This window comes from Ascaphus truei, chromosome 9, assembly GCF_040206685.1.
Source record: "Ascaphus truei isolate aAscTru1 chromosome 9, aAscTru1.hap1, whole genome shotgun sequence".
NCBI lineage: Eukaryota > Metazoa > Chordata > Amphibia > Anura > Ascaphidae > Ascaphus > Ascaphus truei.
In genome coordinates, this window is record NC_134491.1 from 70,010,515 (window position 1) to 70,032,684 (window position 22,170).

Below are 22,170 nucleotides of genomic sequence, written 5' to 3' on the forward strand. Positions count from 1 at the left end.
ACACCCACCAGGTGTGTTAGGTTATCAATTAACTAACCCCACCCACTGCAAGTGTGTTTGGCCAGCCAATTAATCAACCACACCCACTCTGCCTCAGGCTGGAGAAAGGGGGAAAAGTTACAGGCTTCAAATTACAGCACACTTTAAAAATAAATTAACCCACTGCACACTCCCCAAAAACAGCCACCCCTGCTAGTATACCCAGTACTTCCCTTTCCTTCTGGTTCTAACTGCACACACTTTAAACAACCAGCACTTCAAATCAACCACACGGATCAGTCAGTACACGCATCGTGATGACAATGGAGGTAGGCTGCCAGAGTTAAGCAGAAGAGCATCCAGCAGAGGAGTTAGGAGTTGCATGGAGGCAGAGCAGGATGGCAGGGGAGGAGTGTACTGTAGCAGCATAGACACCAGAAGTAAGAAAGACTTCTGGGTCAGACCGCTGGGGCGCTCTCGTCCCCGGCCATCCAGCTCTGCCTCCGAGTATCTCCTAACTCCACTGCCGGCTGCTCCTCTGCTTAACTCTGGCGGCCTGTTGCAGCCTCCATCATCTCCCACCGCATGCCTCTATCACTACCCTGCTTCACTCTGCGTCCCCCACCCCTTAAAAAAAATTTGTGCCCCCCCCGGGGGCGCGCATCTCCAGTAGTACAAATCAGATTTATTTTTTATAAAAAACATCCATAGGATTTTGAATTAAATGCTACTTTAAACTGGCACAAGAATGCAAATAATTTGGGAAGCGGTGGGCACCAGTTGAACAAGAAACAGGGGTGTCCAGGTAATCGATACAAAAAAATTGATTGGCGGAGAATACTTTTTCAACTTGATCTTCCTCTGCTGTCAGTCAGGTACTGTGATGTTTAATACTTAACATTTTTTTCCCTGTGTACAAAAAAAAACTAGACTTTGTACATACTTAACTTGCCAAACTGATATGTGATTCACTAACTTGCTTCTTTTTCAAACAAATATTTGCACTGGACGATAACTAAATGTAAAAAAAATTCATCGCTACTCCACTCTCCAAGCATGTTCCCCCTCACTTCACCTTGTTCTGTAGGAATACAAAATTGTGCCTTGTAATTTCTATATAGAAACACAGGATTTAACGGCTGATAAGAACCACTTGGCTGGCATAGTACTCCCATTTTACTGTGTTATTAAACCTTATACCCTACGAGATCATTGCCTTTCTTTCCTATTTAGGATAGCCTTGTGTCTATCCCATGCATGTCTGAATTCACTTACTGTATTAGGCTGTACCACAGGGTTGGGCAAATCCAGTCCTCAAGGGCCATGAACAAGTCAAGTTTTCAGAATATATCCCTGCACAGATGGCTCAATCAGTGGCTCAGTCAAAGACTGAAGCAGGGGTAGCATGAAAACCTGACCTGTTGGTGGCCCTTGAGGACTGGAGTTGCCCACCCCTGCTGTACCACATCTGGCTTATCTACAAATCCACCACCCTTTCCGTGATGAAGTACGTCCTCACATTTTCCCTGAGCCTCCCTTCAGAATCAGAGAATGACCTCTTGTTCTTAAAAATATTTTCCACTTTGTGACTCAATTATCAGCCATTTTCAACTTTCTGGTATAAAGATGCAGCCACCAGTATTAGAACACTTACCTGGGAAATTCTGGGAGATCTGGGCCACTCTCAAAGTAAATGCCCCAACATTGCCCCAAAATTTCTGTGAGATTCTTAATGGCCCATCGGATTAACACAGCAGGGGGTCCCTGCAGTCCCATTCCCATGAATGGGACTGCATGGACCCCTGCTCTGTTAATCCATTTGGCCATTAAGAATCTCACAGAAATGTTGAGGCAATATTGCAGCAATGTTGAGGCATTTACTGTAAGACTGCCCCAGAATTTAAAAGGCAAGAGATCTAATACTCGTGGCTGCATCTGTATGTTTGCTTATCATTTTCAACAAGCAACCAGGCTTTTTAAACCCCTTTAGTGCCAGAGGGGGCAGGAACATACTTGTAAAAATGTATACTGTGCCAAAGAGAATTTTTTTTGCCCTAATTCTAAGAGGTTTGGTGTACAAGGGTAATTAGGGGGCAGAAGTTACATAAAAAAATGTAATTTAATTTTTCATCTGCTAGTGTCAATATAGCAATGTCTTTGCTCCAATTACTGTACCATGTGCATCGACTTGTGATTTGCATCCACTCGAGGAGTGTCAAAAAGTGGAGTTGTGATGCACATAAAGAGATGTATCACAGAGATGTATCACAGCCTGCATATCTGTGTCAAATTTTCTTCCTTCAATCTGCATCAAAAAAATCTACCAGTTTTAAGGTGATGTAGCAATTTTCACCATATTTAACAAACCGTTTCTTACATTTGATGCAACTGTGTGCTGAAAAATGGCGCAGTGCATCAATACACACTTTCTCTGTGTTGTTACATAGACCCCCATACTATATATTTTTGCAGAGACTTTGCGCAATAGCCAAATGTTTTCTTCTTTTGCAGAGTTGTCGCCATTTTCATTGGATATGACAAGTTTAACTTGGATCTTTAACCTCTTCTGTCCTATGTAATTATCTTCTTATCTGAGAATGATTTCCCCATTATCTCCCAGGCTTAAAATGTTTATAAGTAAGAAAGTGAATAGGTAAAAAAAAAGGTGAACACTCCAAAACATTTAATAACCATGGAGAAATTCAACGTTTCACAATTATTTAAAGCAGCGATTCCATCCAAAATTGAATTATTATTTTTTTCACCTACTGTACCTGATCCAACAGGTCCCCCAGAGCTGATCTATGGTTCCACAACATGAGGGACCCGCCAGTTACAGGGATATTTGGAGTTTTTTGTGTCGGTTTTGACACGTACAAAAAATACAAACAAATGGTTGCCAAACTAATAATATTATTTATTTATAAAATGTTTTACCAGGAAGTTATACATTGAGAGTAACCTCAATTTTCAAGTATGTCCTGGGCACAGAGTTAAGGTGAGAAATGGTTACAAATACATAGTTACATAAGTAAACGGAGTATACATTATATAAAAGACATTGCATGCACAGTTTAAGATAATATAGATTATTGGCGTATGTAACAGTTACAGACCAGATTAAAATGTGAGGGCATCTTTAGTTTTGAAAGAACTTAGACTGGTGGCTGTGAGAGTCTCCGGTAAATTGTTCCAGTTTTGGGAGGCACGGTAAGAAAAGGAGGAGCGTCTGGATACTTTGCTGAACCTTGGGACCATGAACAGTCTTTTGGAGTCAGATCTCAGGTGATAAGTGCTGCATGTGGTAGGGGTGAGGAGCTTGTTCAGAAAAGGAGTAGCTTGCCCAGAAAGTATTTGAAGGCAAGACAGGAAAGATGAACTTTGCGCCTAGACTCAAGTAATGACCAATTTAGTTATTTGAGCATTTCGCAGTGATGTGTGTTGTAGTTGCATTGGAGAAAAAAACAGCATATTGATTGTAGAGGGTATCAAGTTTGCTAAGGTGAGTTTGGGGTGCCGAGCTGTATACTATGTCCCCATAGTCGATAATTGGCATTAGCATCTGCTGTGCAATACGCTTTCTGACCGGCAAACTTAGGGAGGATTTGTTCCTATAAAGCACACCTAGTTCAGCATAGGTTTTGGATGTCAGGGTATCAATGTGCATCCCAAATGTTAAATGGGAGTCAAACCATATGCCCAAGTATTTAAAACTAGTAACAGGAGTTAGGGTGGTATTAGCATTGGTTCTGATCTGGAGCTCAGTCAATTGAAGCTTTAAAAATGTAGCCTTGTTCCCAAACACCATTGTTAGAGTCTTGTCAGTGTTTAAAAACAGTTTGTTTTGGGAAATCCAATGTTCAAGTCTCAAAAAGTCAGATTAAAGTACGTGTTCAAGGTTGGAGAGCCTAAGGCTGTGTGCATATAAGATTGTGTCATCTGCATACATGTGTAGTGAAGCTCCCTAACAAGCTGTCGGAAGATCATTGATTAACACTGAAAAGAGTAGGGGCCCCAGAACAGAGCCTTGCAGGACACCACAGGTGATATCCAAGGGGTTGAAGTTAGAGCCTGAGATAGACACATGTTGGGATCTACCTGATAGGTATAGGTAGGAATTAAGCCAGTTTAAAGCATGCTTCCCTATTCCAGAGCACTGGAATTTGTTAAGCAAGATAACATGATAAAAAAGCCTTTGCAAAATCTAGGAATATTGCCCCAGTAAATTGTCCCAGTTCTCATTGCAAACCTTAAGCATGGTAGTTACTGTAGAGTGTTTGGGGCCAAAGCCAGATTGGAATTGGCTGGGGAAAATTGTCTTGGTATAGTAATCGCTTAATTGGGAGTGAAAACATTTCCCCATGACTCTGGATAGTATTGGGAGAAGAGAGATTGGCCTGAAGTTTTGAGGCAGTGTTTTTGTCCCCACTTTTGAAGATTGGGACAACTCTGGCAGTTTTCCAGGTCTTAGGGATATGGCCTGCGAGAGAATTGAATTGACTAGGGAAACAATTGGTTTAGCAATGGCTAGGGCCCCAAGTATTAGGAACTTAGATTGCAGTAAATCAGGTCCACATTGGCTGCTTAGATTTAATTTGAGTAGCACTTGTGTAATCTTCGGGACAAATTGAAAATTGTGGGCAATGTTGGGAGATGGTGGGGCTATAGGGGTACTCAGTATGAGGTTCATGTTTGTGGTTTGGGTTGCATTAGGCTAATAAGGTGGTTGCACACCCCACAAAGTATTCATTGAATGCATTTGCAATGTCAGTGGGATTTGTCAGAGTAATATCTTCCTTAGTGATATTACTTGGTTGTTGATGGCTAGAAGCCTGGAATATATTCTTGATAACCTTCCAGAAGTTAGCTGGTCTTGGGGTCACCAATAAAAAGGCACAACATCATCTCTCGATGACATAGCAGCTTTTCTATTGGCCAATGGACCAAGCCTTGATGCCATGGACATTTCTTATTCACTGGTGTGCCAGGTGGACAGCTTGCTCTTTGCTCAGAAACAGGTGAATGGGGTAATGGGGGGTGGGGGGTGGCAGGGGAGTCCAGACAGCGGACACAAAAAAGGGAACAAGTGGAACTGCTGCTTTAAATATCCTTATACCTGTCTTATTAACAAGGTTTTAATCAACCATACATAACCCATTAAACGTGCCAGTTCCAATAGTTTAATCTGGTCCTAGGGGGGAAGCTCCCTGAAGTGCCCTAGCCGGATTCATAAAGTGGCATGTGTTGGCACGCACATGTGTAGGGTACCGGCTGTCCCGAATTTGTAGGAAATGGGACTGTATGCTGGCCAGGATAGCAAAGTGGCCCAAATGTGAGCTAGGTAGTCTCTTTGCTTTTGGGTAAATTTAATAGAGAAGTCAACTCTTACTGATTTTGTGTGAGTCTCACTGACCTTTATCATCAGCATCTCATAGACTTTATAATAGTCCCCCTACTAGAATGCAATTTTTTGGTCAAGAGCCCCCAAATATTACTGGTTCTGGTCCTTGGAGGTTTACATCTCTGATTTATTATTGAGCACGTGGGGAATGAAGATGGACATGTAAAGGAGAGCAGTAGCCCAGATAGGGCAGGGCTTAATCTGGCAAGCCCTCAGTGCTAGTGCTACTGTTCTGCTGCAATGCAATTGCTGTGAGATGCTCTTTGCCACAATACATTTTGTGTGCATGTTTCATTGGTGATCGGAAGACAGTGCTCTAACTGCCAAGTTCATTGCAGCACCACAACTTAAAGACACCAGGTGCTGCTTCCTTCTAGCCTGTATTTTGATGCATGTCAGATTAGAGTTTCAAGGGGAAAGCAGAGCCCACAGGGGAAAACCGATTTATGGGGTCTATTATAAGGTGAGCATGGAGAAAAAAATTAAACTAAGGCTGGTACCAATGCGTATACATACACATGTTCAGACATGTATTAACTGGTACCATGTAAAGAAAAAACAACCTCCCATAGTGTAAAATAGTGAATTATATGACAAAATATTTAAGTGGTAATAATATGCACGTACAGCAAGGATAAATTAGTTGGACAGGGCATGTTTAAGGTACATGTTACCGCTCTGATGGTAAAATGAAATTGTCTGGTGAGTATCGGCTATTCCCACGGTTCTCCTGCTCCAGTCATTCCAGGTAATCTTTATGCAGGCTGCACAGGGCTCCGATCGGGACACACAATCCAGGGACACATCTACTTGCTTGATGTTCCACAAGTGCAATGTCAGAAAAGCCTCCTGTGTGCTTCCTCCACCACTGTATTTCTTCAAGTCTTCACTTTCCCAGAAGTGGAGACACTGACTACATCCAGGTCACAGCTCTGTATCCTACTGCGCATGTTCACTCTTCACTGGTACATACATACACACATCTATATAATATATATACAGTGTTTAGTCATAGATGCAAACCATACTGACAGATACACAGAGCAGAATGACTAAGATACATACATACATACATTGATACACATACTGTAGTAGTCAAGCTCAGATACACACACACACTGATACACACAAAGCACACTGACTCAGATACACGCCTACATACATTGATTGTAAGGATATTATGTAACCTCCTGTAAAGGATCCGCACCTTAGTTTAATGTTTGCCTTGCCTTACAGACCTGTGCAGTCCTGGAACACTTCCCCTGATATTTACTGCAGCCTGGATTCACTTATTAAAGCAATACTGTCACACGCCCCTTCTGCTATTGGTTCACTGACCTTTAAATACTACCTTCCCACAATACTTCCCAGCCGAGCATAATTCCTTCCCTGGATGTTACTGTCTCTGCCACAAGCCGCTCAGCCTTGTCTCCTTGTGTTCTAACCTCTCTAGTTCTCATCCCTAGTTCCTAAGTTCCTGAGGCCTGCTGCTAGTTCCATGCAGAGGCCAATTCCTGATTCCTGTACTGAAGCGTTGTTTCTGGAAGCCTGCTGCTAGTTTCACGCAGAGGCCTGTTCCTGACTCCTGTACTGAAGCGTTGTTTGGCCAGCACTGGTACCTGCTGCATTCTCCCCTAGCAGTGGTAACCCTTCGTTTCCTGAGGCCTGCTGCTAATCTCCATGCAGAGGCCTGCTTAGAACTTCTGTGCTGAAGCGTTGGTTTTCCTGACGCTGCCCATTCCTCGTGCAGAGGCCACACCCGAGCTCACACTCCTAAGCTGAAGCGGGGAACTCCTGACTACCTGTTGCCGAACTCCTGCTTGAATAACGACGATCCTGCCTTCTCCAATCCTGACCCTGCTATGTACGACTACGAACTGCGCACTCCGGATCAGTCTGCGTGGACTAAGGTCGGTGATTATATAACCCCACCTCAGCCCCGCGGTCCGGTCCCGGTTTGTGGCGAGCACAATCGTAACACCTCCCTTGGAGATGATGTCACATCCTTCATTTTTTTTTAATAAAAAGCCTGTCACATGGTACAGTGTCCAATCGGATTGCAGCTGTACCATCTGACCCTAAAATGTGATATCACTGGCCTTAAATAAGGCCTGTTCTATCTCATTTCAGCTTAAGAAGCTGACGAGACAGCATCTCCATATGGATTACAAGTAAAGAAGATTCAAGAAAGAGCATTCAAGAAAGCACATTCAAGAAAGAAGATTTTACCTGATGCGGAGGATGGCATCATGGATGGTGAACTTCCAGATATACCAGGTTTCGGAGGGTGAAGACATCTAAAAGTAAGAAAACTATTGAATGTATGTAATTTTTGTTTTTCAGGTTTTTTCATTGTATTTTTACATTTTCAATTTTTTGTTTGTCCATTGACTGCTAATATATTTATCTGTGCCCCTTTAGTGTATAGATTACTAAAGAGACAGGCAATGCATTTTTTGTCAAATGGTTGTTTTTAATTCATTGTTATGTTTTGTATTTCTGTTTATTGTATTGAGTTCATTGTTATGTATTTGTAGGGCTTGTTATTATTAAATGTTTGGATTGTTTAAGCGTTTGATTTCATTTATTTATGCGTTGTATAGGCTTTTTAGTTCATTTATTCTTTCAGGTGCTTAGGCTTTTTAGTTCTTTTATTCTTCTTGTGTTTAGGTGTTTGATTACTTTTATTCTTCTTGTGTTTAGGTGCTTGGGTATTTCTCTTATTGGGCCTCATGCAGTAAGCGTTAATAAGCCACTTATCGACCACTTATCATCCAAAATGCCTTCTCCGATTCAGTAAGCGTCGATAAGTGGGCGATAAATGCCTGAATCGCCCCCAAAAAAACTTTGGAACAAAACCAAATCGCCACTTATCGACACGTTTCCGAATGTTCATAAACTTGCGCAATTCTAGTAGCAGCGAGTAGGTTATTGACGCCTGTCGCCGCTCTAGAGTGGCGATTTTCTCCCCAAATCCATACGCCAGGAAAAGTTGGCAAGTTGGTGGGGAGAAGCTGGCAATGAGCGATGATAAGCGGAGCGGAGAGACGGGACTTTAAAAAATCAGGTCTTTTTCCTCCCTCTTGATTGATGCTGGGTGTCTCCGGAGCTGATACCCATTAATACCAGCACCAGAGACCCCCGGCATGAATCAGATGCAGGAAATTTACAGCCCACTTCATTACCTTAGCGGCTAACCGCTAAGGTAATGAAGGGGTTAACCACCCGTGTCAGGCTTATTGTGGGTAGCGGGGGTGGGTGAAGGTGGTATTTAGCCCTTGGTGGGTGTTTAGGCCTTGCGGGGGGATTGCGGGTGGACTTAACCCCTTCATTACCTTAGCGGTTAGTACCAATATGGTAATGAAGGGGTTAACCCCTCTTGCTACCCACCCGCAAGGACTAAACACCCATCCTTGGGGCTAATACCGCCTTCACCCACCCCCGCTACCCACAATAAAAACAATATACACAACAGCCCCAATACCCACCTCCTAGGCCCCCAATAAACCACTCCAAAATCTAATAAACACCAATACACCACCCACCCACCGTGCCCCCCCATACAGTAAAACCATGATTTCTTTTTTAACATCCAAGATTAATACCCCTGGTCGACGGGGGGCCCCGGTGGGCCCGACGGGTGTCTGCAGGCCCCACAGTGCATACCGGGGGTGCCCACAGGTGTCTGGGGGTCTCTTGGTGGTCCCCGCTAGGCGCCATCGGCTTCCAGGTGGTACCCGCAGGTCCCGGCAGGGTCCACGGGTGGTTCAGCGGGTGTCTTTTTTTAATAGATAGCATTAAATTCATACTTACACATTTTTTTAAATTTTAACCAGCAGTATTATTTGCAGATATGGGGCATGCCATGGGAACCAGGTTCGCACCGAGCTATGCCAACTTATTTATGGGCAAGTTTAAAGACAATTACATATGGTCTAATTGCCCACTCGGTGTGAACCTGGTGCTCTGGCAGCGCTACATCGATGATATTTTGTTTATTTGGAAAGGGAGTGCAGATGAATTAGATTAATTTATTCTGTATCTCAAAGATAACAATAGTAATTTAAAATCCACTTGTATAAGCAGCAGCCAACTAATATAATTTCTTGATCTAGCGATATTCATCTCTGATAACAAAATTCAAACTAAAACCTATTAAGGTTCAGGCCAATAATTATCTAAGGGCTGATAGCCATCATAATCCATCTTGAATTAACAACATCCCAAAAGGGCAGTTCATTAGACTAAAACATAACAGCACAACAAATTAGCTATTTAACATCCAAGCTTCTTAGCTTAAAACCAAATTTGAAGAAAGAAATTATCCATCAAAAAAATTGGAAGATACGATCTCTGAGGTGAGATCAATGGATAGGGACCAACTACTTGTATATAAAAATAGAGCTAATAGTCTAATGAATGAGGTGCCTTTCATAATTCAATATAATCAAATGACTCAGACGATAAGGAAAATATTCTGAAAACACTGGGCAATCCTCACAAAAGATAAAGAACTGGGTGATATAGTGCCAGAATATCCATAAATTATTTTTACGAAGGCTCCAAACCTAAGAAATAAATTGGCCCTCAGCTGTCCATTCACTCAAATAAACAAGCGAAGACCACAAAGTAGTGCAGAATATCATGTTTGTAACCGGTGTACAGCATGTAGATTCAGTGTTAAAACTACCTCATTCCAATCAAATGACACATCTCAGACCTTTAACCTTTCTTCACATATTAGCTGTGATAGTACATTTGTTATTTATCTTTTAGAATGTCCCTGTGGTCTGCAGCATGTGGGTATGACTACAAGATCCATTAAGCAAAGATTTTATGAATACATATACAATATTAAAAGGGGTCTGGTCCCCCATAGTGTATCGAACCATTTTCTTCTAGTACATGAACAAAACCCTAGAGGTCATATATGTAAAGCTATTAAAGCCCCTATACCTCATTGGCAAGGAGGTGACCCTGTCAATCTCCTTTCAAGAAGAGAATCATTCTGGATCTATGAACTTCGCACTCTGATGCCAGGGGGTTTAAATATTGAATTTGACCTTAATACTTTCTTGAGAGAAGACTGACACCTTCTCTGATTTCCATGAAGAAGTATGATTAGACCCACTCTGCCTCCTTTTTCCTCTGCATCTAAGTTACTTATGATAGAATTTAATAGGTTCCTACTTCATATGTGATTTAATTAATATGACAGAAAAAATTATCACTATATGGACGTCAAAATTCAATATTTTTAAATACCTTAGATTCTATATACAATGCTTAGAAGTATGTATATATATATATTGTAGAATAGGGTGTATACATATCCCATCATTGCCTAGTTTTGTATTTCTCTAATTTGTCTGTGATTTATGTTTAAATTAAACATTTTCAACGTGTGGCTTACACAACATCATCAGTGCTAAGCGCAAAATTATATTGAAGTATAGACTAACCACGTTGATTTTTTGTTTATTTTGTTTCAATCTTTTTTATTGCCGTTTTTGAGACATACACAAATTATACTTTACAAAGGGAGAGTCAAAGGGAAGCAGATACAACAGGTACCGAAAATATTGGTATAACTTCAATGGTCACATTTAAGATACTCAATTCATATATTGATTTTATATTTTCAGATCTATTGGTTGATTTTATATTATTCCCTTTGTGATTTATCATTGATCTTCTAAACTGTAGTCTCTGGTGTGATTACAAAGTTGATAGAGAAGATAAGATGGCAGAAAAAAGAGTGGAATATCAGGGTGTAAGGATGGGATGGGGGAGAGGAAAGGGGAAACGTGGGTTGGGAGGGGAGCTTAATAGGGTGAGTGGGCCCAGGCCGTGCCTCCTCTAATCTTCCTAACTTTGGATCCAAGGCTCCCATATCCTATAGAACTGCTCAGTAGTTTGGTTTAGTTGGGCAGTCAACTTTTCCATGTACTTGACTTCGTTTATCCTTTTGTACACTTTCTTTGGATGGGGTGTTAAAGTCCGGGTTGTTGAAGATCGGAGTAAGCAGGAATGGGAAAGTCCGCAATGCATATTTTACTTTATTTTTGGACCATATGTTCCACGTGCACCTCATTGATCCTAGATCAAAATTTCCTACTTGTGTCTCCTTGGACCCTTGGGACCACAGAGCCACTGCGAGGGATAGTGGTTTTGCATAGAGTGATTCAATTGCTAGCCAGCAGCAGGTTGTTGGATAATTATTCAAAATCACTACTTGTTTTAATTGAGCTGCTTGGTAATATTTAATAATATCCGGGACTCCAAGTCCTCCCCTTGTTTTTGAGGCTAGCATTACTGATCTAGCAACTCTCGTTGGCTTGTCTCTCCATATGAATTGGAGTACTCAGCTTTGTACTGTATGTTTTTCAGCTCATACTGGGGTATAATTATTGGGAGCATTTGGAACTAGTACAGGCATACCCCGCTTTAACATACGCAATGGGAACGGAGCATGTATGTAAAGCGAAAATGTACTTAAAGTGAAGCACTACCTTTTTTCCACTTTACAATGCATGTACTGTACTGCAAACATCATATATGTGCATAACTGATGTAAATAATGCATTTGTAACCAAAATAAATACAGTAGGCTTTATTGAAAGAAAATCTTTAATGTCAGCTGATTTTTTCTTACTAGTGCTGGCAGATGCAAAATGGATGAATGGAAAATAATGTAAAAATTATTTAGGAAGGATGAAGGAGAGGGCATATCTTCTACTGTACAGTATTTTTACTGTAACACAAAACAAAAAGCGATAAACAAGCACTCAAAATTGGAATAACAAATGACTAAATGCCGGGTGCAGCAGGAACAAGGAGGACCCTAATTCCCCCTATAGCAGTAACCAAATATCAACCAGCTTGGCTTACAGTGATGAATTTCACAGCCTCTATGTCAGTGGTTCCCAACCTTTTTGCTTGGAGGAACCCTTGAAGTATTTTGAAAAATCTCTGGGAACCCCTTTCTGGCTGACACATATTAGGCCGCGCTTATAGTGCTGGCGACGTCGCATAAAAACAAATGTATTGACACTGTAGCGTGCGCTTATAATTGGAGCGACAGGACGGTGTGACGACTTAGTCGCGATCACTGGAAGTCATTCATTTGGATTTTTCCAGCGACTGCAGCATGACGTCAGCGTCGCCGGCACTATAAGCGCGGCCTTAGGTTAATTTCACACCTCACGAGCCACCTCTATTTCCCACCCTCTACCCATGTATTTCTCTCCCCTCCGTCTCACTCTCCCGCCTCGCATGTATTTATCTCCCCTGCGTCTCACTCTTACTCCCTCTTTTCCTCACTCCCCCCCTCTCTCCTCTCACTCGCTCCTGCCTTCCGTCAATTACCCCACTCACTCAATCCCCCCCCCCCCACAAAATACATACCAAAAAAGCCCACCCCTTAAATACATATAACCCCACCCCGCAATACATAATAAAAATACCCGCCCCGCCAATACATAATAAAAATGCCCCCAATACATTTTTAAAAGACCCCCACCGCATTAATAAATTTTTAAAAGACCCCCACCGAGGGGAGACTTCCAGTGACATCACCACGGATGGCTGACTAGGAGAAGAGCTCCTGACACCCTCAGAAGAAATAGAGTAGAATAAGCAACCCTCCCCACACCAAACCTCCTGAATTCAGCCCCTATAACTGTTCTCAGCACGGGCGAGATGGCGGCTAAAACAAAAAAGAACCAGAACACCGTCACAAAGTTCTTTACCCCTGCACCGTGCCAGGCAGAACTGAACCCAGATTCTCAAGATGGCGCCGAGGAGCCAGAGCACGCAGCGCTTGGCGAGCTCCAGGAGCAGTTTGATTCAGACCCTCCTGTTCTTAATAAAGAATTTTTCGACTCCCTGATCCTCAAAATGAGGGTGCAAGAGGACATGGAGAAGGCCCTGCAGAACATCAGAGCTGACCTGGGAGCCCTCTCCGGCAGAACAGACGAGCTGGAGGCCAAAATCGAAGGGGCCATCAACTCCCAGACTGAAACTCACGAAGAAGTAGCCAGATGCGGCGATGCAATCCGGGACCTCCAGAACACGCTTGAAGACCTTGAGAACCGAGAGAGAAGGCAGAACATCCGCCTCAGAAGCATACCAGAGACGGTCTCCCACGAGGACCTTCAAGCTTTCCTCCGCAAAAGTTTTCCTACAACTGGTGCCAGGCCTTTCCGAACATGAGCTCCTCATGGACAGAACCCACTGAGCCCTGGGCCCAAAGCCGACAGACCCCAACCATCACAGAGACGTAGTGGTAAGACTCCACGCGTACTCCACCAAGAAATGCATAATGGATGCCGCCAGGGGCCTGCGCAACATACAAATTGACAATACGGACATTCAGCTATTCAACGACCTTTCCAGGACCACAGTGCTAAAGAGACGGGACATGAAGCCTCTTACCACCTACCTCCGCGACCAGGGAGTCAAATATCGCTGGGGCTTCCCCTTTAAACTGGTGGTGCTCCGCAACGGGCGTCACCACACAATCTCTGCCCCGGAGGACGCGGGGCCTTCCTCAAAGCTCTGGGGATCCCCCCACCACAAAGCGACAACCGCCCCCGTCCAGCGGCAGGGTCGGAGCCTTCAGACACTCCCCGAGCATCTGAGAGGCTGGCCAGCCAGAAACTACGCTGACTGAGCTGACCACCCCCTCTGAGGATCCTGCATCTCCAGCTTGATGAAGACCTGCCATGCACCCCAAGGTCTCCTATCTACACGGACTCCCACTAGCCCTCCTCACCCTACCTGCATCGCCGACTCCCCAGGAACAGCAACTGAATCCAGCCACCCCCGCAAGTTCCAGCAGGGAAGGCTTCGACCAAGCCCTGGGGTTCACCAAAGATGGCCGCCATGGAAGCTCCGCGTCCCCAGGCTCTCCAAGAACGCCCAGCAGCACCACGGCAAGCTGCCTCATGCCCTTGCCCCCCCTCTCCCTTCCACCTGATTCCCCACCCCACCAACATCCCTTCCCCCCCCACCCTCCCCCACCCCCTCCCCTCCCAAGAAGCCCCACTACTCACCAACCTGGATCTGGCAACGTGAAGAGGGCCCCCCCCGGTCCTCCGCTGGCATGCACCCTGACAGAGGCCTCCAACCAATCGTCTCCGGTCTCTTCCCTGGCGAGGATTCCACTTCAAGACCCTGGATGCCCAGTCCCAGTCTTTTATCTCCAAAAGGTGGAGCCGGGTCTAACCAAGGATTCCCGTCGCTCCGTCCGAACCCAGACCAGGCCCGAAGCGCCACTCCTACCAGGGACATTCACCCCGCTCCCCCCTCCTTCCTGAACCGAGGAGAACAGGTCATATGTATGTGTCTCGATCCCCACACGCACCCCCCCACCCCTCCTTCCCCCCCACTATACCCCCTGATACCCCCCCCTGCCAAAACGGCGATGAACATGCTCAAATTGTGCTGGACTTGTCCTTGCTAACTACGCCGGTACCCTTCTACTCACCCCAAACAGAAACCAACCTTTCGGCCCTCGCCCAGCCCCCCCCCCCATAGCCTCCCCCCAATGTATGCTCCCAGGTACTAACACATCCACCTCCCGATATAAGTCCCCTCGCTACTGAGCCCCACCTCCCCCCGTATCTCCCCCCTCCTCACACTGAATCAAGAAAACGGTTTATCTGATTCATGTATGTACATGCAATGTTGATTTCTCATGACCTAAAGTAACCATAAGGCCTATGCGTCAATAGACCTGCTGATCAATTGAAATATGCTTTAGGAGCTCTGTTTAAACCCTGTATATGCCTTTGACATTGCTGTCTTCCGCTGTTAATCCCCCCTCCCCCTCCTTTCCCCCCTCTCCCCCCCTTCCCCCCTTCCCACATGCCAAACCAAAGAAAAGGTTCACCTGATCCATGTATGTATTTGCAATGTTGATTTCTCATGATCTAAAGTATCCAGAGTGCCTGTGCACCAATAGACCCTCTGCTCAATCTAAATACGCTCTGGGAGCTCTACTTAAACCCAATATATACACGTGGCTCTGTAGTCTCCCCCGGTCAGCCCCTTCCCCCCCCCTTCCCCCCTCCCCCCGCTCTTCCCCCCCTCCCACTCCTCAATGTTCCCTGGAAGATGCTACGGAAGAGCAATGCTGCTATACTCCTAGTAGACCAAAGACAAAAAGGCACCAAGGTCTCCCCCCCCCACCTCACCCCCACCTCACCTCCTCACCCCTCTTTTTCCCCACCTCCCCCCCCTCTCCCCACCCCCAGCAGAGTTCATAGCTCGCCAAAGTTGCCACCCTGAACTGTTTGCAGCCCGGCGTCCTACCCCCCATCCACCTGCTACTTGCAGATCCCCCTCTGCCTTAAACAATGAGGGTGTTGAACCTCGTATCCTGGTCTCGCCCCATGTTTGGCAACCCGGAAAGTCCTCCAGGGGTTCTTGCCCCCTTCCTTTGACACCACGGTGCCAAAAGGACACTCTTTTGGGCTCCCAGACAGCCCGCATTCTTTCTCTCCCTCATGTGTCGCTACTACTGGTTGGAGACGTCAACATGGTCACCTCCCCAGACCAAGACAAATCCACGCTGCCCACATCACCACATACCGCCCAGACACAGAAAAAGGCCAAAAAATTCCGTGAGATCTTACAAACTACTCGCTGTCGGATATTTGGAGGACCCAGCATGTGGGCCAGAGGGACTACATGTTCTTCTCAGCTCCTCATCAGTCTTACTTGCGGATTGACTATTTTCTAGGCACCAATAATGTTCTCCAGGCATCCTCCCACTCCAACATAGGCCAAATTACGTGGTCAGACCACGCCCCTGTCAAACTGACCCTCTCTCTACCTTTCGTTGAAAGCTCTGCGTATAAGTGAAAAGTGAATGACTCACTCCTAAACGACCCCCAGGTGGTTAAGTCAATCAAACAGAAACTAAATACCTTTTTCCAAATAAACAGCGGTTCTGTACCAGCAGCAGCAATGCTCTGGGAAGCACACAAAGCTACTATCAGGGGAGACCTTATCTCAGTAGCCTCCTATAAGAAGAAAATGAAACTCAAAGCACAAAAAGAACTCACAGATAAGATCTTGGCCCTAGAACTCCAACATAAGCAGACCCCCTCTAAGAGAGTGTTCAGAACCCTAGATAAAACAAGAGCAGAACTTAGACTATTGCAGCTTGACGAGGTAGAGAGGGCGTTGAAATGGACCAATCAAAGGTTTTACGACAGGGGCAACAAGGCAGACAAACTCCTAGCCTCAAAACTTAGAGGCGTAAAAGCCAAAGACCAGATCACAAAAATCCGCACCAAAAACGGGCAGGTATCCTATAACAAAAAAGAAATAGCGCAGGAATTTGCAAAATTTTACGAAGAACTTTACAACCTCCACCCCCATGACCAGGACCTGGACAGCGCCAAAATAGCCACGGAATATCTAACTCAATGCAACCTCCCAGCCCTATCAGCAGAAGAGCTCGAGTTCCTTAACCAAAAAATAACACAGAAAGAGCTGTCCCAAGCCATTAGCTCCCTTAAAATAGCTAAGACACCGGGCCCAGATGGGTTCTCTAACGCATATTATAAAATGTTCGCAGCATCCCTCTCCCCCTACCTATTGGACATGTTAAACTCTTTCTTAGATGGCGAACCAATCCCAGGTACAATCACGGCCGCCAACCTTGCCATCATCCATAAGGAGGGAAGGGACCCGCTACAATGCGGCAGTTATAGACCGATCTCCCTACTCAATACGGACCTCAAGCTTTTGAGCAAGATCCTAGCAAACAGACTGAACCCGATTCTCCCCCGACTAATTCATATAGACTAAGTGGGCTTTGTGTCAGGAAGACAGGCCTCTGACAATACCCGCAAAATTATAGACATCCTAGACCACGTCCACCTCAGCAAGACCCAAGCCATGATCCTAAGCCTTGATGCCGAAAAGGCATTTGACCGAATCAAATGGTCCTTTCTTGACCAAACTATGCTTAGATTTGGCTTCTCAGGCCCGTTCCTTGAGGGGGTGAGAGCTCTCTACAACAATCCCACCGCCTTCCTAAAACTCCCGGGCAGGCATTCAAACCCAATAACAATCAAAAATGGAACCAGACAGGGTTGCCCCCTATCCCCACTACTTTTCGCCATCTCAATTGAACCACTGGCAGCCCGATCAGGGCCGAACCTAGCATAAAAGGCATACCATTTGCAGATAATGAGTATAAAATCTCCCTTTTCGCCGATGAAGTCATTCTGACCCTGGCTGACCCCCATATTTCCCTCCCCAATCTACAGAAACTATTAGACCAATTTAGTCTGGTGTCCGACTATAAAATAAATATGGACAAGTCGGAAGCGCTCAACATTTCCCTACCAGACCCTGCATGGAAACTTTTGCAAGCCAACTATAAGTATAAATGGAACAACTCCCATATTAAATACCTAGGAATAAAAATAGCTAAGTCATACAGCTCTCTATATCAAGCTAATTACCCCCCCCCCCTGTTCCCGCAAGATCAAAAGAGACCTGGAGACTTAGCACACCCACCAAATCTCCTGGTTTGGAATAATAGTGTCCGCTAAAATGAACATCCTCCCCCGCTTGCTCTATTATTTCCAAACTCTCCCAGTCCCACTAGTAGAACTACGGAACATCCAGGCCCATATCCTCCGTTTTATATGGAAGCAGCGTAGATCAAGGGTGCCGAGATCAGTGCTACTAGCCTCTAAGACGAGAGGGGGTTTGGGAGCCCCGAATGTAGTCAGGTACTACCAGGCGGCCCAGCTGAGGCAGGCAGTGGTCTGGAATAACCCCCCAACCTCTAACTGTTGGTTGGCAATAGAGACCCACCACGTGGCCCCCACCCCCCTCCCGGTCTTACTATGGTCTCAGGCACACAAAGATAGGAGGCCCCAGAGATTTGAGCTTGGGGCGATGAGGTGCACGTGGTCTACCTGGACTAAAACTAAAGGGAAACATGGCCTAGCTTCAACCCCTCACAACTTCCCCCATCTTCGGGAACCCGGACTTCCCACCCGGGTGCTCCCGTACCCAATGTGGTCAATTTCTGGACCTAAACATCAGAATGGTTCCGGATCTGCTGGAAAGTGATGAGGTACTGTCCTTCCAGGAGCTCAAAAACAAATTCACCTCCCCAGACCTCCCCATCTTCAAATACCTTCAGATAAGGCACTTCCTGCAAGCCCTGTCCCCAAACCACAAATTCCCAGCGCGGACCAGATTCGAAACCCTCTGCCTAAAAGGGGAATATCAGAGAGGATTAATCTCCGAAATCTACAGAACATTAGAGGCCTCCCACCCGCCTCCCCTTTGCATTCATATATGCAAAAAATGGAGCGCGGACTTAAACACCCCAATTGATCTGGAAGACTGGGAGGATATCTGGGAAGCTGCTTCCAAAACATCAATTTGCTCTATCACCAAAGAAAAAATATATAAATTCCTATTCCAGTGGTACCTAACCCTGAGTAGACTGAGCCACATCTTCCACGGCACAACAGACTTGTGCTGGAGAGGATGTGGTCAAAGGGGGGACATGCCCCATATCTGGTGGGCATGCCCGGAGATCCAGAAGTTCTGGACCAGGATCCAGGGACTCTTGGCTGAAACTCTGGGACTGGAGATCCCCCTGTACCCCCGGACGTCCCTGCTGGGAAAACCAATTGAAGACCTCCCTGCCCCAATGGCCAGATTGACCTTGGCGATTCTAACGGCCGCAAGATGCTGTGTCGCGGCGGCCTGGAAACAAATAAAGGCCCCCTCCAGGAGAACGGTAATAAAAAGAATAGACGGGGTCATGAACATGGAGAGACTGACAGCCATGCTGAAGCAGAGAATGCCTCAATTCTATAAAACCTGGGAACCCTGGCCAGGCTCAGGAGCCCCGTCACTATTACAAGCCCTGATCCCTCTCTCTTCCCCCCCCTCTTCATCCCCATGTCGTTCCCAACTATCCACCCGACCCCTGTCGTTCCCCATCTTTGTTCTACAAATTAGGAAAGAAAAAGGTTTATTAAGTGTCTCATTGTACTTTGCAGTCATGTGCCTTTGACCCGAAATCTCCTACTAAGCTTTGACTGTTGTTTTGAAAAAATAGATTTAAAAAAAAAAAGACCCCCACCGCCACAATACATTTTTAAAAGACCCCCCCCCCCCCTATACATATTTTTTTTTAAATCGGGTGCACGGATAAAATCATCATCATATCTCCCCCAGCACCCCTCATATCACCCCCCCTGCATCTCCCTCATATCACCCCCCTGCATGTCCTTCACATCACCCCCCTCCCTGCATGTCCCTCACATCATCCCCCCCCTGCATGTCCCTCACATCACCCCCCCTGCATGTCCCTCACAAACCCCCCCCTGCATCTCCCTCATATCCCCCCCTGCATGTCCCTCACACCCCCCCTGCATGTCCCTGACATCATCACCCCCCTGCATGTCCCTCACATCACACCTCCCCTGCATTTCCCTCACATCACACCCCCCTGCATGTCCCTCACATCACCCCCCCTGCATGTACCTCACATCACCCCCCCTGCATTTCCCTCACATCACCCCCCCCTGCATTTCCCTCACATCACCCCCCCCCCCTGCATGTCCCTCACATCACCCCCCTCCCTGCATTTCCCTCACATCACCCCCCCCTGCATGTCCCTCACATCACCCCCCCTGCATCTCCCTCATATCCCCCCCTGCATGTCCCTCACATCACCCCCCCTGCATTTCCCTCACATCACCCCCCCCCTGCATGTCCCTCACATCACCCCCCTGCATGTCCCTCACATCACCCCCCCTGCATGTCCCTGACATCATCACCCCCCTGCATGTCCCTCACATCACGCCTCCCCCCTGCATGTCCCTCACATCACGCCCCCCCCTGCATGTCCCTCACATCACCCGCTCCCTGCATGTCCCTCACATCACCCCCCCTGCATGTCCCTCACATCACCCCCCTGCATGTCCCTCACATCACCCCCCCCCTGCATGTCCCTCACATCACACCCCCCCTGCATGTCCCTCACATCACCCCCTCCCTGCATGTCCCTCACATCATCCCCCCCTGCATGTCCCTCACATCACCCCCCTGCATGTCCCTCACATCACGCCCCCCCTGCATGTCCCTCACATCACCCCCCCTGCATGTCCCTCACATCACCCCCTCCCTGCATTTCCGTCACATCACACCCCACCTGCATGTCCCTCACATCACCCCCCCTCCCTGCATGTCCCTCACATCACCCCCCCTCCCTGCATGTCCCTCACATCACCCCCCCTGCATGTCCCTCACATCACCCCCTCCCTGCATGTCCCTCACATCACACCCCCCCTGCATGTCCCTCACATCACCCCCCCTCCCTGCATGTCCCTCACATCACCCCCCCTCCCTGCATGTCCCTCACATCACCCCCCCCCTCCCTCAATGTCCCTCACATCACCCCCTCCCTGCATCTCCCTCATATCACCCCCCCTGCATGTCCCTCACATCACCCCCCCCTGCATGTCCCTCACATCACGCCCCCCCTGCATGTCCCTCACATCACCCCCTCCCTGCATGTCCCTCACATCACCCCCCCTGCATGTCCCTCATATCACCCCCCCTGCATGTCCCTCACATCATCCCCCCCTGCATGTCCCTCACATCACGCCCCCCCCTGCATGTCCCTCACATCACCCCCTCCCTGCATGTCCCTCATATCACCCCCCCCTGCATGTCCCTCACATCACCCCCCCCCCTGCATGTCCCTCACATCACCCCCCCCCTGCATGTCCCTCACATAACCCCCCCCTGCATGTCCCTGACATCATCATCCCCCCCTGCATGTCCCTCACATCCCCCCTGCATGTCCCTCACATCCCCCCCCTGCATGTCCCTGACATCATCATCCCCCCCTGCATGTCCCTGACATCATCATCCCCCCCTGCATGTCCCTCACATCCCCCCCTGGATGTCCCTCACACCCCCCCCCTGCATGTCCCTGACATCATCATCCCCCCCTGCATGTCCCTCACATCCACCCTGCATGTCCCTGACATCATCATCCCCTCCCTGCATGTCCCTCACATCCCCCCCCTGCATGTCCCTCACATCCCCCCCCCTGCATGTCCCTCACATCACCCCCCCTGCATGTCCCTCACATCACCCCCTGCATGTCCCTCACATCCCCCCCTGCATGTCCCTCACATCCCCCCCTGGATGTCCCTCACATCCCCCCCCCTGCATGTCCCTGTATCATCATCCCCCCCTGCATGTCCCTCACATCCCCCCTGCATGTCCCTGACATCATCATCCCCTCCCTGCATGTCCCTCACATCCCCCCCCCGCATGTCCCTCACATCACACCCCCCCTGCATGTCCCTCACATCACCCCCCTTCTGCATGTCCCTCACATCTTCCCCCTGCATGTCCCTCACATCACACCCCTCCCTGCATGTCCCTCACATCCCCCCCCTGCATGTCCCTCACATCACACACCCCCTGCATGTCCCTCACATCATCATCCCCCCCTGCATGTCCCTCACATCCCCCCCTGCATGTCCCTCACATCACCCCCCCTGCATGTCCCTCACATCACACCCCCCCTGCATGTCCCTCACATCATCATCCCCCCTGCATGTCCCTCACATCACCCCCCTGCATGTCCCTCACATCTTCCCCCCCTGCATGTCCCTCACATCACCCCCCCCTACATGTCCCTCACATCACCCCCCCCCCTGCATGTCCCTCACATCACCCCCCCCTGCATGTCCCTCACATCACCCCCCCTGCATGTC

General features: G+C 47.3%; 1 protein-coding gene across 5 annotated transcripts in view; it reads left to right on the forward strand.

Moving 5' to 3' along the window:
- LOC142503210 (bile acid receptor-like) overlaps window positions 1-22,170 on the forward strand; it is a 118,994-nt gene that overhangs the window by 14,922 nt on the left and 81,902 nt on the right. For 2 of the 5 annotated variants that reach the window (XM_075615365.1, XM_075615363.1), the window contains exon 2: window positions 7,511-7,683. The exons of the other annotated variants lie outside the window; for them this stretch is intronic. The gene's annotated coding sequence lies outside the window, so the exon portion shown is untranslated. The remainder of the gene's footprint in view (window positions 1-7,510; window positions 7,684-22,170) is intronic. 5 annotated transcript variants of the gene reach the window in all.